The sequence below is a fragment of the Bos mutus genome, chromosome 15, assembly GCF_027580195.1.
Source record: "Bos mutus isolate GX-2022 chromosome 15, NWIPB_WYAK_1.1, whole genome shotgun sequence".
Classification (NCBI taxonomy): Eukaryota; Metazoa; Chordata; class Mammalia; order Artiodactyla; family Bovidae; genus Bos; species Bos mutus.
This window is the reverse complement of record NC_091631.1, coordinates 39,226,957-39,242,325: the sequence shown is the minus strand read 5'-3', so window position 1 is coordinate 39,242,325 and position 15,369 is coordinate 39,226,957. Positions and strand designations below refer to the sequence as shown.

Genomic DNA, 15,369 nt, shown 5'->3' with positions numbered 1-15,369 from the left:
GACCTGTTCCAGGAATGGTGGGACAGGAGCCAGGGCAGAGAGGAGAGGTAGATAATGAGTGTGGAAAGTGACCAGAGGTGGCCTTGAAGGCCATTGAGAGAGGGATGGGCAGACACGTCCCCGAAGAAGGTCAAAGGCAGCCTTGAAGAGGACAGAGCAGGGGGACAGAGAGTGGAGCCAGGAGAACAGTGTGGAGGCTCTTATGCAGTTCACGAAGGTAACGACACCAGACAAGTTATTACTGATGTTCACCTACAGCAAGCCTTCCAGACACTAAGCCTCCATGCACCTGCTGAATCTACAGAAAGTTGTGAACAGATTTGCTCTCCTTAGAATGGAACCCAAGCAGAGGAAGATGCTGTGATCACATTTCCAATTCTTGGACAAATGGTCTACCCTGCTCTGAAGTCACTCCCTGCAGAAGCTGCCCGGCCAGATTCTTTTCTTGGCACAGACCTGGCCCAGCAGGAGGCAGAAACATCATCAAAGCTGGGAGAGGAGTCAGGATAGCTGAGCTGCTGCTATCACTTAGGGAAAGAGGAACAGAGATTCCATCCACCCGAAGTCCACTGAGTCACACAGGTTTTTCATGTCCCCAAACACAACTCAGTCTCAATACCTGCCACCGTCCCTTCTCTGACAGCATAAGAGGGCTGTGCAGCCTTGGACATGGTAGGCAAAGACAGGCACTATTTCTCTCTTCAGAGGAGGTCCCATTCACTTGGGCTTGAAAGAAGAATGCAAGCATCCCTATCCTTCCCAAAGCCAGACCCCCAAGAGCGACTCAATGGCAGAAAAGGACTGACTGCTGTAACTTACTCGATTCTTAGGCATCGTGATGACTGAAGTCAGCTCCTCCCAGGATGATCCATGCACAGGTTGCCATCTTCCTTTAAAAACAAAGTGCGACAATGAATGTCAAGTAGATTATCTTACATTACAGCTTCCAATCTTCTTCCTACCGAAAGGTCCTACATGCTGTATATTTTGCCCTGTAGTAACACTTTACCCAAGGGTTGGGACAGAGAATGTCCCAGATGGACAGTGAATGTCTCTTTGCACTCCAAGTTTTTCATGTGAAGAAAGGAATTATGTCACTTTTGTTATTATCTTTTGTCTGTCACTCTCTGGGCATCCTAAAGCTTATCACACCTCTACACAAAGGCTTGCAGAGAAAATAAGACAGATCTGGAAAAGCATGCCCTTTTTTTTTTTAATTTTGGCTGGGCTGGTCCCTGGTTGCAGTGCACAGGCTCTCTAGTTGTGGTACTTGGGTTTAGTTGCCCCACAGCATGTAGGATCTTAGCTCCTTGACTGGGAATCAAATCCACATCTCCTGCATTGGAAGGCAGATTCTTAACCATTGGACCATCAGGAAACTCCCAAGAATGCTTTGTTAGTTGCTTCAGTAGAAACAGAAAATGCCAGAATTTCTAAGATTAAGACATGAAGAAAGTAATCAAAATGGTGTAAAAACTTGGTAACAAGTCAACAATGTAAAATTTGCCATATTTCCCAAGGTAGAAGGGTCCAAAATGCTGAATAAACTAAGAAGTCATAAAAGTGGACCATCTGATCATGGCTGAGTTTCCTAAACACTATGATTTTGGCTTCCAAGTGATTTGGTTACATCCCCTTTCTTCTGCAGAAACTGCTTCTACACCTGTTTGGAAAATGAAGCCTAGAGTTACAAAAATTCTAAAGATTTACAATTCCAAGTTTCTAAGAGGTTACCTCAAAAGGGCAAACGTTAAGACATATGTAAAAGTTGAGACCAACAAGAGGCAATCCCCACACTCCATGGACATAGGCACTCTTGGCTCAGCAAGACGGGAGGCCTAATGCCCACAAAAACACATATGTATTCTCTCTAGTACACAAGGGCTGCATTTAGAGCCTGGGATTTGGGACTCACTGTTCAAAATCCTCAGACTATCAATGAGAGAAAAGCTACTATTTACTGAACACTGGCCATGTGTGGAAGGAGGACTGTTAGAAACCAGACATGCTTTATCTCAGTGGCTCCTCACAGTCAGCAGTAAGAGGCTTGGAAAGCAGAAGGCACTTGTCAAGCCCAGGCCTGGCTCACAGGTACTCACAGTCTCTCTCCCACCACACTGAGGTGAGAGCTGTCCCACCACAGCTGTGATGGGCCCGCACACCCAATGGCAGCCACCTGGGCAGAAGTTACAGTCATCCTTGTCTTCATCTACATTATCGAGCCACACCTCTCCAGCCCCTGGCAGCTGACAAACAGGCTGGCCTGCCTTGGCCACATTCTATCAGCCTGAGCTATAGGCTCTGTGCTGCCGCCTCTAGCCAGAAGTCAGGGGCAGGAGGCCTCCACTCCTCTATTCCCCTGCAGTATCTGGGTACAGTGGGTGGAGGAGCAGGACACCCTGGTGCAGAATTCCACCAGGTTTGAGAACCATGGAATCCCCTGATGCCAGGAATGGAAGCCCTGCCCCTGTGGGATGTTGCTGAGACCAACAGTCGGAGACAGGACCTCTTGGAGGTTTTACTTGGACTCTTTACATGGTTGGGTGGAGGTGGGCATTTTGGGACCAGTCCACAAGGGCTGACCACCAGTCAGGCCTGGGCACACGGGCCTGTGCACACACTTTGATCCAGGCACTCCAAGGGCCACCTCGTACCCTCCATATGACCAACAGTCAAACACACTTCAAGCTCCCTTTAGCACCCCTAAATCAGAAGGCAATTTTTTTCCCCTTGAGGGGCCTCAGTTTTCTCATTGGCAAAAGGAAGAACTTGACGTAATTGGTGATTTCCTCATCAAGGATCCCTTATAACTGCCCTCATCCAGAGGCCCTGATTGTTAGACAGACCTACGAAACTAGGTGATTGTTAAGAGGAGGGAGTGGGATTAACCTACAGGAAGGCATTACAACAGATGGTTAGCATGTGCTATTTCAGATAATCCTCCCAGCAACCCAGTGAGGCAGGTAACACAGACACATCACAGACGGCAGAACTGAGGGATGGCCCAGTCTCAATCTGCACCAGCCACGGCAGCCTGGGATTCATGGTGGAGCTGGCTGGAATCCAGGCCCACACTTGCTCCCTGACACGTTTCCCTTTGTCATCAATCAGAGTGAGGAAACAATCTCTGCTCTCACATTTGCCATCATGCCAATCCCAAACAAAGAAGTATGAAGTCTCCAGGCCCCTGGGAGGGCCTGATTTAGGTGGTGCAGGAAAGGTTTCCGGTGAGCTTGAGTAGCCTCATGGATCCCGAAAGATGTGAGAGGGACTCAGGGGACCTTCCTACTTCCATAGAGTCAGAGTCCCACTGAGGAACCTCAAGAACTTGGAACAGGGCCTGGCACCCCCTAGGCAATCCCTGAGTATTTGCTGAATGGAGGAATGAAGACATCCAGAGCTTAGATGCACTGAGGACTTGTTCAAGAACCCTTCGGTGTGAGTTAGTGTGAGACACACCAAAATCAGCTCAGAACCACAAAGCCAGCCCCTTCGCAGTGTGTGCCGCACCCCAACCTCTGGGGACAAAGGACGAAGGCCAGATGCTGAGTCAGAACTGCTCTTCACCCCAAGTACCGGGGGAGCACTTGACAGAGCAAGGAGAATGTCTGAATACAAAGGCTGCCCAGCAAAGTGGGCACAAGCTCAGACCCTGGAACCAGGTAAACCTGAATTCCCATCCCGGCTCTGTCACTTTGGTCAGGTGGCCCTAGGCGAGTCACATAATCTCTGCGAGCTTGTTTCTTATCTGAAAGTGGGGATAACGTTAGCACCTACTCCACAAGGCTGTTCAGAAGATGAAATGAGATAATGCCATAAAGGACACAGCCTGGTGTTTAGTTCAAAGTTTGCAACCAAACAACAACAATAAATGCTGGAGATGGCATCTGCATCTTGTATTGTCTGCATCAGAGGTGGCAGTTAGGAGCACCTCTGGAGTTCTCTGCTTGGGTTCAGTCCAGGCTCTCCTACTAGCTAGCTATGTGACCTTAGCAAATTGCTTTAACTCTCTGTGCCTCAGCTTCCTGGTGTATAAAATAGGGTTGATTGTAAAGATTAAACAAGTTCTATAAAATCCCATGGACGGAGGAGCCTCGTAGGCTGCAGTCCATGGGGTCGCTAAGAGTCGAACACGACTGAGCGACTTCCCTTTCACTTTTCACTTTCATGCATTGGAGAAGGAAATGGCAACCCACTCCAGTGTTCTTGCCTGGAGAATCCCAGGGATGGGGGAGCCTGGTGGGCTGCCATCTGTGGGGTCGCACAGAGTCGGACACAACTGAAGCGACTTAGCAGCAGCAGCATACATAAAGAGCTTAGAATAACTTTTGGTTCAAAGTAAGCACTCAATAAAAGTTCATCTTATACTTAATTATTAATATTTCTAGCATCCTTCTAGCTTTGCTCCAATAATAGATTCCATTCCATCCCTCACTCAGCAGCCTAAAAGAAAAGCATGGGGCTCAGGATAGGTTCATCAGAGTATCTTTCTTTCTTGGCCACATTCTTAGGTATAAAGTGTGTGCAGGCACTCCACACTGGGTCAATCCAATCTAAAAAATCCTGGGGAAAGCCTGATCCTCTTGGATCACATGCAGGACTGTGTGGGGTCAGGTGGGAGCTGCCTGCCGACTCAGACTAAGTAGGGGATGCTGGTCCAGGGATGCTGGACATCACCTGTTCTCTTTCTGGGGTTGAATTCTGCAGTGCCTCCTTTGAGTTTCTGTACCTCTGCTAGAACCTTCCAGTGTATTCCATTTTGCTTAAGCTCTTTCAAGTTGGGTTTCTATCACTTGAAACCCAAAGAATCCCCACTAACAGCAGCAGTCAACAATTGGCTGCTTTATCATCACTAAATTCCACCCACACTCTCACTGAGACCCAGGCAGCCAAGAAAAAGCAAACATGGGCAGCAAGGCATCTCCACAAACTGAGGTGACAGGAGCTGCCCACAGCCCTTGGACCCACGCCCTTCCTGGGAGAGGAAGATGCTGGAGCCAAAAAGAGGAATAGCCCAGCCCTGCAGCCCTGGGCTGGGAACCCAGCCTCAGATGTGGGTCCCACTTGCCGTGAGCAATAGGAAAAGGAAAGAAGAGAAAGAAAGAGACAGCTTATTTCTAGTGGCTTCACAGTGATACAGGAAAACATCCGGGCAGCTACTTGAAACAATCCCTTTAGAGGGCAAGTGAGGAAAGAAAAATTAGCTTGTCTGAGCCCTTAAATGACTTTTGCTGATAGAATTGCATCTAACTTTCACACAGCCCTAGGATCTGGACGCTCATGCAATCCATTTTCCAGGTGAGGAAGCTGAGGCTTAGAGAGATCAGTAACTCGCTGGCTGAGGTCACACTGGTAGTGCCTGCTGCGTGGGGTACCCCTCATGCTGCCTCCTCAGCACTCTCTGATCCCTGAGCCTGAGGCCTCCTCTTCCTCCAGGCTCATCTGCTGCCACTCACACCTGTGTTCAGACCCAGCCAAGGGATACAGGATACACCGCAGCCCCCCTATCTACAACCAGCATCCACCCCATCCAGAGACAGACCCCCAGGCACTGACAGAACAGGCAGCATATTGGCTCTTTCCTTCTCTGAGCATCAATTATTTCAGTCTCCAAGAGCTCCAGTGTGATGGTAACAAGACAGCATGTATCCATGGGCTTTAAACAGGATATGCATGTCAGAATCCCAGAAAGATTTTTTGGGAGTTGCTTTTTTCTGTCACTTTTCTCAAGAGATTCTGACTCCACAGGTACAGCTACAGGGCCTGACACACAGCATGGGCTGAACAATATTAGTAAAGACTTTGTCTCATGTTCTTGCCACCTCCTGGGCCAGCACCCAAAGGGAATCTATTCCTGTACCTCCAGGCCTTCTAGCAGCACCCTCTTAGTTCCCTCCAGGGAAAGATGCTCCACCTCCACATGTGTTTTAAAGAGTTTTAGAGAAACCAAAGCAAAAACCAAACCCTGGCCTGGTAGCAAAAACAAAGAATCAAAACGCACAGGTCACCTCCTTCACCTCCTGCAGCATTAGCCGCGGGGTGAACACATGAACCAGCACGCACAGCAGTCTTCCACAGGTCCCTGGAGCTCAATGCCAAGGTCTACACAGACGTAAACTAAATAACCAGTTGGCATGAGGACTATGCAGACACAAACATCAGCTGGTACCAAAGGAGACTCAGCTGGAGAAGGAAGTGGCAGCTTCCAAAGTTTGCTGGAGAAAAACTGAAAACCATGATCTAAGATGATGTGAAAACCATCCTGACTACAATAATGTCAAGAAGAGCGGCAGCCTTGTCAGGGCCCCAGTTGCACCCACGGGTATTGGGTAGTTCAGTAAGCCATTCCTGAGGGCCCTCACCCACTGTCCCTCGCAGGACACACACTTCACAACACCACAGGCCGCCCAGAGCTTGCTTGCCAGCTACCGGCTTTCCTGTTTGCTTTCCAGCAGCTAGGTTTAGGCAGTGGCTGCCCAGTCATGGGGGATTAGCCAGGCGTGTATTTCCCTTACTTTTCTTATTCTTTTCAAAGTTTATTTTCTGCTATTTAAAAATAAATACATTAATTAAAAGGAGTGGACTGATTTGCCCTCAGGGGATGAACTGGTTTCCCTCCTCCCTGACTGGGTGCAATAAGGCACCATGCCCTGCCTGGTATTGGAATGGTATGCAGTATACTGGCAGGGACCTGTAGACAAGCTGGATCAGCTAGACATCTGAAAGGGGATGGAACGCTTGAGTGGGTCCTATTTCCTGCCCTCCTGGTTCCCATCAAATCAGCCAGGAAGAATCATTTAATAAACATTTGCTAAGTTTTCTGGCTAAGACTGTGAAAAATACCAAAAAGCAGGAGACTAGGGGTCTGAACTTGGGAAGCAGGGACAGCTGGCACTGGGGCTTGGAAGTGAGCCTCACTGAATGCATATCCTGAGACCTTGGGGCAATGATGTCTACCTTATAAAGCTAGGGTGTAGATTAAATAAAATGTGCTAAGTGTGCTAAGTCACTTCAGTCGTGTCCGACTCTGTGTGACCCCATAGACGGCAGCCCACCAGGCTCCTGCGTCCCTGGGATTCTCAAGGCAAGAACACTGGAGTGGGTTGCCATTTCCTTCTCCAATGCATGAAAGTGAAAAGTGAAAGTGAAGTCGCTCATTCGTGTCCAACTCTTAGCGACCCCATGGACTGTAGTCTACCAGGCTCCTCCATCCATGGGATTTTCCAGGCAAGAGTACTGGAGTGGGGTGCCATTGCCTTCTCCGAGATTAAATAAAATAATACATGTCAAATAGTTAACAAAAGCTGCCGTGTATCAGCCGTTTACTATGAGCCAGGAATCGTGTGCTAAGTGCTTTGTGTCGATTATTTCACCAGATTCTTACAACTCGCCTGTGAGACAGGCACACCCTCAAGTTCAGATGAGGAAACTTAGAGAAATCAAAGCATCTACCCCAAATGACACAGTTCATAAGAATCATAGCTAGAACACACACCCAGACCCACCAGACTTCAAAGTCCCAGTCTCTGCTCTGCTGCCTGTTGACAAGTGTTCAAAACACATTACATAACATGTAAATGCCAAACTGGGGGCTGCTGGCTCTCCACCCAGGAGGCATATGGAAAAAAGAGGGGGAGTTTTGGCTGACAGAGTTTAGGAAACCTTTCTGAAGTAGGCAGGGCTAAATCTTAGCTTTGAAGGGTGAGACTGGAGAAAGACCAAGAAGTAAAGGAAAGCACCGCAGACCATAAAAGCAAAGAGCTGGAGGCAGGGATGAGCCAGGCAGGTAGGCAGAGAGAGGTGGCAGAGTTTGACCAAGTTGGAGAATGAGAGAAAGAGGGACTGCTCTGAGCAATGGATGGGCGCCTGAGCCATTATCTTGGTGGTCGTTCTTTCTAGGATCTCTCTCATCCTCACTCCAGAGGCACACCTGTGACTGTTCCTTTGGTCACACAATAATCATGGAGGGAATAAAAAACCATGATTATAAAGGCCCAATAACCCCTCTTTCCCCAAAGCAGGCTTAAAACCCAACCGGAGGAGCAGGTGTTTTTGCCAACTCCCAGCCTATGCTGCTGTGACAACCTGCTAGATCCAGATTCTAGCCCAAGCTCCAGGACACTGGGAATCTGAACACTGCATAAGCACCTATGTATCACCACCAGCAGCCTGACATTTAAGGTTCCCAAGAAGGAGAAGGCGGCACAGGTCCCAGGCTGTAGCAGATAACTCTTCACGGCAGAGTCCCTATCTCACTGGACTTCGTATTCCCAGGACATGGTAGGTACTTTCTCAATAACCTGGACCAAATGGTAAATTTTGCTTAAGGAACAACCCTACAGTTGGGTAAGTCTGGATTATAGTCCATCCTGGAGCCTGGGGTTTAGGTTCACCTTAGCTGAAAAGACCATTTGCCTGTTCACCTCCGGGAAAGGAAGTGCCCCTCGCTTCCAGGAGTGTCTGCTTTGGCCCCCGGCAACCCCATGCACCCTGGACATGGTTCTGAACTCCACACCTAGTACCTGCTCTTCCCCCTGGGCCAAGCCGTGATGCCAGCCTCCTCCACTTCCGAGTACAGGTTCCCCCCTAACCCCTAGACCCCCCAGCCTGGGCACTGAGCTCAGTGTCTGTCCTCAGGCACTGCTCCAAATGCCGAAAGCTACAATGCCCTCCCACTGTCTCAGCTCCTGATCAAGCCCAGCCCAGGCCTCGGACCCACACAAAAGGTAGAACAGGGCTGAGATGATTTAAGCAACTCTGATCATTGGCTTAGCACAAGCCATCATCATGTGCTTTTTTAGACATAACAGGACCTGGAGGACGGAGAGGATAAAACTGTTGAAAGGTGTGTTGGTCACATCTCCACCCCACCCTCCTCCAGACAAGAGCAAAGGGGAAATGAGGAAGGGGCTTTGTGGGAATGGTCAATTCCTGAGTCTCCAGGTGGGGCACCTGGGATGGGCAGGGGCACTTGTGTCATTATCTTCCACCGGCCAGTCTGTGGGTAAATTACTTTAACTCTGAGGAGTCACGGTCTCCTTATCTATTAAATGGAGATAATAACCAATGACCATACAAGGATGACTGTGAAGACTGAGCAAGCTGTAAAGTGCCCTTAGAAATGGCAGACATTTCCCACAGTCTTAGGAGGCGGGGGCTTCAAGTAAAATATTCGACTGCAAGGGAAACGGGAAACTGGGAATCCATTCTATTTGGCAAACCTTCTAGACAAGGCACATGTCTTCAGGGATGTCAAAAACATTGATTGAGACCTATTTCCTGGTCCCACACACTCACTGTCTAGTGAGGGGAAAGCTCCACCCACATTTGTACGATAAGGCAAACACGTGTTACTGGCCGGATTGTGTGGAGAGGATGGGACATTTCATTCTGGCCTCAGAATTTTGGAGGCTTTTAAAAATAATATTATAATAGTTATTAGCATAATATTTTCTTTGTGAGTGCTTGCTATGGGCCAGGCACCTCTAAGTATTTACATGGCCCACCTCATTTATTTCTCATAAAAAGCCTATGAACTGGTTCACAGATGATAAAACTGAAGCACAAAGCAATTCACTTCTTTCTTGGCCTCATGCAACTGGTAAATGGTGGAGCTAGAATCTGAACCCATCAGACTGCTCCTCTAGCACACAAGGGGCGTAGTCAACCTAGACAGGTCTCAGAGACTCTCTGCAGCTGAAAGGCCCTGATAAGGCCTGCAGGGATGAGTCACTGAGGGAGGGCACCGACTCACTCATGGCCTCTCCTGCTTCTGGGCAGCTCTGACCGCTGCCAGGGCCTCCACTCTGATGCTGCCCCGGTCTGTTCAGGAAGTTTGGCCACAGCTCTGTACCCACTAAGGCTCCATGTGGGCACCAAATACCAGGGGAGATTGATGTAAGAAACTGTATGTCAATGTACATTTGCGTAACGGCTCATTTATGAAGTAATTTGTGCTTATTGTAAAAGGTAGTCAGAGGGGGGAAACTGCGAATTCAGGCTCTGCCTCTTACTTGGCTATGTGACCTCAGGCAAATCTAAGCCTCTCTGAACCTCAGCTTCTTCGTCAGTAAGATGTGGTTAGCAGTTCTCATTTCAGGCAGTCGTTTTAAAGAAGAAAGGAGGAACATGTCTACTGTAGCACCTGGCACACCATAGGCTTAATACGTTGGGATGAATCAGACAACTTAACAAAGGATTTCCATTGGAAAATCATTTTTTTCCCACAATATTTGCTGGTAACAGTAGTACTTTTAACTAGTATTCACCAGTCACTAAGTTAAATCCGTTACTGGCATTCTCTCATTTAATCCTTAAAAACATCACTTTCTTCAATTGGTGTAGCTTTAGGACAACAGAAAGAATATGTCCAACACATTAATTTTACTCATACATGGGGAGAGAGAAATAGACTGTAAAGATGATATACTGTAATATACAAACTTCCTATATGACAGGTACTGTTTTACAGATATGGAGCTTGAGGCACACGGAGAAGGCAATGGCACCCCACTCCAGTACTCTTGCCTGGAAAATCCCATGGATGGAGGAGCCTGGTGGGCTACAGTCCATGGGGTCGCACAGAGTCGGACACGACTGAACGACTTCACTTTCACTTTTCACTTTCATGCATTGGAGAAGGAAATGGCAACCCACTCCAGTGTTCTTGCCTGGAGAATCCCAGGGACGGGGGAGCCCGGTGGGCTGCTGTCTGTGGGGTTGCACAGAGTCGGACACGACTGGAGTGACTTAGCAACAGCTTGAGGCACAAAGAGGTTAAATAACTTGCCCAAAGTAACTCAGCCATGATTCTTAACATTCTACTATACTAAAATAATGAAAGAAAAGTCACAGCAAGAATGTGTAAGTCTCACATTCTAAGAGCTTCGGGGATTGGCGTTACCCCACAACCTGAGCCCTGTCATCATCCCTCTTCTGCCAGTGTCCACTCTCACCCTCACCCCAGTGCCATGGCTTGCTCCCTAGCTCTGGCCCACCACTCCTAGGCAGGAAATGTCAAACCAATGGGCTGTCTTAGGCCCTGGTCCTCTTCTGGAATCTCAGCCTCTCAACCAGCCTCTCTGCCTCAGTCTCCTATATCCTATCCTCTACAAAACCACTGGGGACATCTTCCCATACACTCCTCTACTCAAGAATACTCTAAGGCTCCCTGCCGCCTAGAACTGAAGACCCCAATGGATTGAAGAGGATCAATAAAGGATTCAGAGTCCCAAGAAGATCTGTCTGGAGTAGTCTCCTTCTCTTTGGCCCCAGACTTCTCACTTGCTGGCTTGTAAGTCCCAGAACAGGGCGAGTCGGCAAGGCTTTTCCTGACCACTCTAAACTTACAGCACTCCCCGACTGCTTCCCTTCACCTGCACCCAACACACCCTTGCTTCCTGCCTGCTTTAGTGTTCTTCAACCACCTCTCATCACCTGGCCTCACACACTTTAAGTCTTTACTCTCTCTCCCTCCCTCCTAGAATAGAAGTCCCATATGGCAAGGGATTTTACCTTCTTTCTTTTTCCCTGCTGTAACTTCAGCACCTAGAACTGTTTCTGGCACAAAGAACTCATAAGCGCTTCCCTGGTGGCTAGTGGTAAAGAATCTGCCTACCGACACAAGAGACATGAGTTTGACTCTGGGTTGGGAAGATCTCCTGGAAGAGGGGATGGCAACTCACTCCAGTATTCTAGCATGGAAAATCCCAGGGACAGAGGAGCCTGGTGGGCTACAGTCCCTGGCATGGCAAAGAGTTGGACATGACTTAGCGACTAAATAATAACAAGAACTCATAAATAACTGCTGAATGAATAAACATTTAAAATGCCTCTAAGAAGCAAGTGTCCAAACAAAACAATGGTGGGGGTATGCCTAGTGTTTCTGGCCTCCTCTTTGCTCCTGAGAACATTTCTGGAAGATACACGAGAGATGCCTCGATTAAAATGTCTAAAAGCCAAAGTCTTCCCAGGATTTACAAGAGTTCCCTGTAGGACCCTGGGCCCTCATCCTCCCATTCCTTTTCTGAACTTTTACACACACACACACACACACACACACACACCTCTCTATCCGTTATACTGAAAGCAGTCAGCATCCATCCTAAACTCCTCTGCCAGCCTCATCTCTGAGTCCCATCTTCAAGCCAGGCGATTCCCCTCCTGGACACCACTAGAGATGCTCTCATCTTCCTCCCACTTATCTATCTATACTTTACCTACTCTTGAAGATAACACCAAATGCAGCCGCATCTGCTTCCACCTCCTCCAGGAAGCTTTCCAGGCCCTCTCCAGCCTCCAGAAAACACTCCCCCACACCCACTGCTGTTTCCACCAGTCACAAGGAAATTAGTCATGAACTACTTTGTCACTTGCCTGCTATGACTGAGCTGAACTGTTACCAAAATCTGTTCATTTAAAAAACAAAACAAAACAAAAGTGTGTCTTGTTTTCCCAAGAATACTGTGAAGGCTTTGGGAGGAGAGGCTGGGCCTTAACCATATTGTCATCCACATGGCACAGGGCCTGGGGCACACAGTAGGTGCTAAATGTATGCTTTTTAATTAACTGCCCAACATAAGCTAGTCACCGTCCCAATCAGGTCACTTCCTCAATTATAGGTACCTGGACTAGCTTCTCCCAATGCCCTGATTTCTTTCTTCAGGGCCTGCTCTGACCTTGGTTATCTGCAAACTCAGTCATGCGCTTGTGTTCAGACACTTTCTAATCACACACAGCCATGCACTAGGCAGATGAGGATGTCCAGGAAAGAAACGATATGTAAAGTCCCACAGGTGTGGAAAAGGAAAGGACATAGTTGTTCCAGGCAAACCCAGACATTCAGAGTGTTTCAGTTTCTTCAAATAACAGAGGAGAAAACAAAACAAACAAAAAAATACATAGTAAAATAAATTTTAAAAATAAATAAAAAACAAAACATGATGTGTTAGGTGACTTACCACAGAAAACCAACACTCGAGGCCCAGGTGCACCTTCTGAGTACCAGCTCTAAGTAAACCGAGATTAGAACAAAAGGCAGAAAAATGTAAACTGAGATTAGAACAAAAGGCAGAAAAATCTCAAGCTACTTCTGAGCTTGGAGAGATGAGACTCAGGGAGGAATGGAGGGGGCCCTCTGTGCTGCAGAATCTCTCTGCGCTGGACCAGGGAAGGGTCTCCTGGTGTCCTCGCTGTGAGTAAGTGAGCTGTGACCAGCCCGCTCACACCTAAGGAAGCAGGCACACCTGGGAGCAGAAGGCAGCATGCCAATTCAACCAGCTGTCATCCTCTATCTACAGCTCGCCAATCAGGACTCCCAGATTATCTATGCTTTTTAAAATTTTGAATGGCAAACACTTCACTGGGTTCAAAGAGTACAGATATATCCAGGAAATGTGCCCCTCCTACTCCCGTCACATCAACCCAGTCTGTCCCTGTTCTGAAACAGGTAACTCTGGTTATCAGCGGCTTGTGTCTCATCCCTGATGGTGTTTATGTACATACATGCAAACAGAAATATGTATTCTTTCTTATGGGGGGCAGACTACACACATCTCTATGCCTAGCTTTTCTCTTTTAAAGGAATGAACTTGGACTAGGACAGCGAGACAGAGGATCTCTACACAACGGAAAAGAGGTGAGTCTACGTGAAAGTCCCATGAAACAAAAAGACATTCAGGAGGACATGTGTGCGAGGAGAGAGGGCTGAGGGAATACTCCAGAGGACAGATGTGTGAGGAGCAAGGGCTGAGGGAATACTCCAGAGGACAGCTGTGAGAGGAGAGAGGGCTGCGGGAATATTCTAGAGGACCAGTGTGTGAGGAGAGAGGGCTGAGGGAATATTCTGGAGGACCAGTGTGTGAAGAGAGAGGGCTGAGGGAATACTCTGGAGGATAGGTCTGTGAGGAGAGAGTGCTGAGGGAATATTCTAGAGGATTGGTATGTGAGGAGAGAGAGCTGAGGGAATACTCTGGAGGACCAGTGTGTGAGGAGAGAGGGCTGAGGGAATACTCTGGAGGATAGGTCTGTGAGGAGAGAGAGCTGAGAGAATACTCTGGAGGACCAGTGTGTGAGGAGAGAGGGCTGAGAGAATTCTCCAGAGTACTCGTGTGAGAGGTGACTGAGGTTAAAGGTCCAGTCACCGCAGGCACTACTGCCTTGGCATGACCCTAATCCCAAGTCAGCCGATGAGAGCCCTTGGGGTTGCTGGGCAGGCAGTGACATCTACCATTCTGTTGGCATTAAAGCCCCACTGGCTAAAAGCTCCAATCAGCCTCGCTGAGCTCTTCACCTTCGAGAAGAGAGAGGAAGCGTCTACAGGAGAGGGACTAACCTAATTCCCATGGCAGCGACTGAATGGGTACTGACCACCACGGGGGACACAGGAAGGAACTGTGGAGGAAAAGCAATCATTTCCTCTGGAACTTGGGAGGGACCAAGAAGGGGAAGTTGGGTCTGAGACTCTAAGGAAACAGACTTTAAATTGCTGAAAGAATAGGAGGGCTCTGGAACCTGAGATTGAGGAAGTAAATGATTCTGATGCTCTGAAATGCAATTCTAACTGTGCAGCAGAGGATGGGGGAAGGGCAGAGGGGAGTGAAGACAAGAAGGCACAGAGAGGGAGGGGCAGGAGGGTGAGGAGGACAGGGAGGGCAGACAGGGTTTTTTAGGAAGCAGGCAGCTCACCATTATGCTTCAGAGCTGGACCTGGTGGCAACCTGACTGGATACGAACTCCCCCTCCAGCTCCTAGCTGTGAAATCTGGAGACGTCAGTGAACCCTCTGCACCTTAATTTCCTCGTTAGTAAGTGAGGATCATGAGAGTATTTCTCTAATGGGACTGACACAAGAATGAAGCGAGGGCTTCCCTGGTGGCTCAGCGGTTAAAAAAATCTGCCTGCCAATGCAGGAGACTCAGATTTGATGCCTGGACCGGGAAGATCCCACATGTTGTGGAACAACTAAGCCCAGGAGCCCCAAACTACTGAGCCTGTGCTCTAGAGCCCAGGAGCCACAACTACTGAGCCCACGCGTGCCCTGCAACTACCAAAACCTCCCTAGAGCACGTGCTCCACAGCAAGAGAAGCTACCGCGAGGAGAAGCCCACACACCGCCATGAGGTTACCCCCCACCCACTGGCCACAGCTAGGAAAAGCCCAAATGCAGCAACAAAGACCCACAACAGCCAAAATTAAAATAAATAAATACTGTGTTTTGAAAAAAAGGGATGAAGTGAGTTAGTGTTTACAGAGCCCTCACACGGTGCTGGCATGTGAGTGTGAGAGAATGGAGCCATGCGGTCACACACGGAACCTTGACAAGGTGAGTTGCTGAAAAGCACGGGTCCCATCACTGGGAGAAGGATGTAAA

The 15,369-nt window shown here is 48.4% G+C and overlaps 1 protein-coding gene across 11 annotated transcripts in view; it reads right to left on the bottom strand.

The window, feature by feature from the left end:
• MICAL2 (microtubule associated monooxygenase, calponin and LIM domain containing 2) overlaps positions 1-15,369 on the bottom strand; it is a 244,200-nt gene that overhangs the window by 214,110 nt on the left and 14,721 nt on the right. For all 11 annotated transcript variants that reach the window (XM_070383932.1, XM_070383933.1, XM_070383935.1 and 8 more), the window contains exon 2: positions 820-890. The gene's annotated coding sequence lies outside the window, so the exon portion shown is untranslated. The remainder of the gene's footprint in view (positions 1-819; positions 891-15,369) is intronic.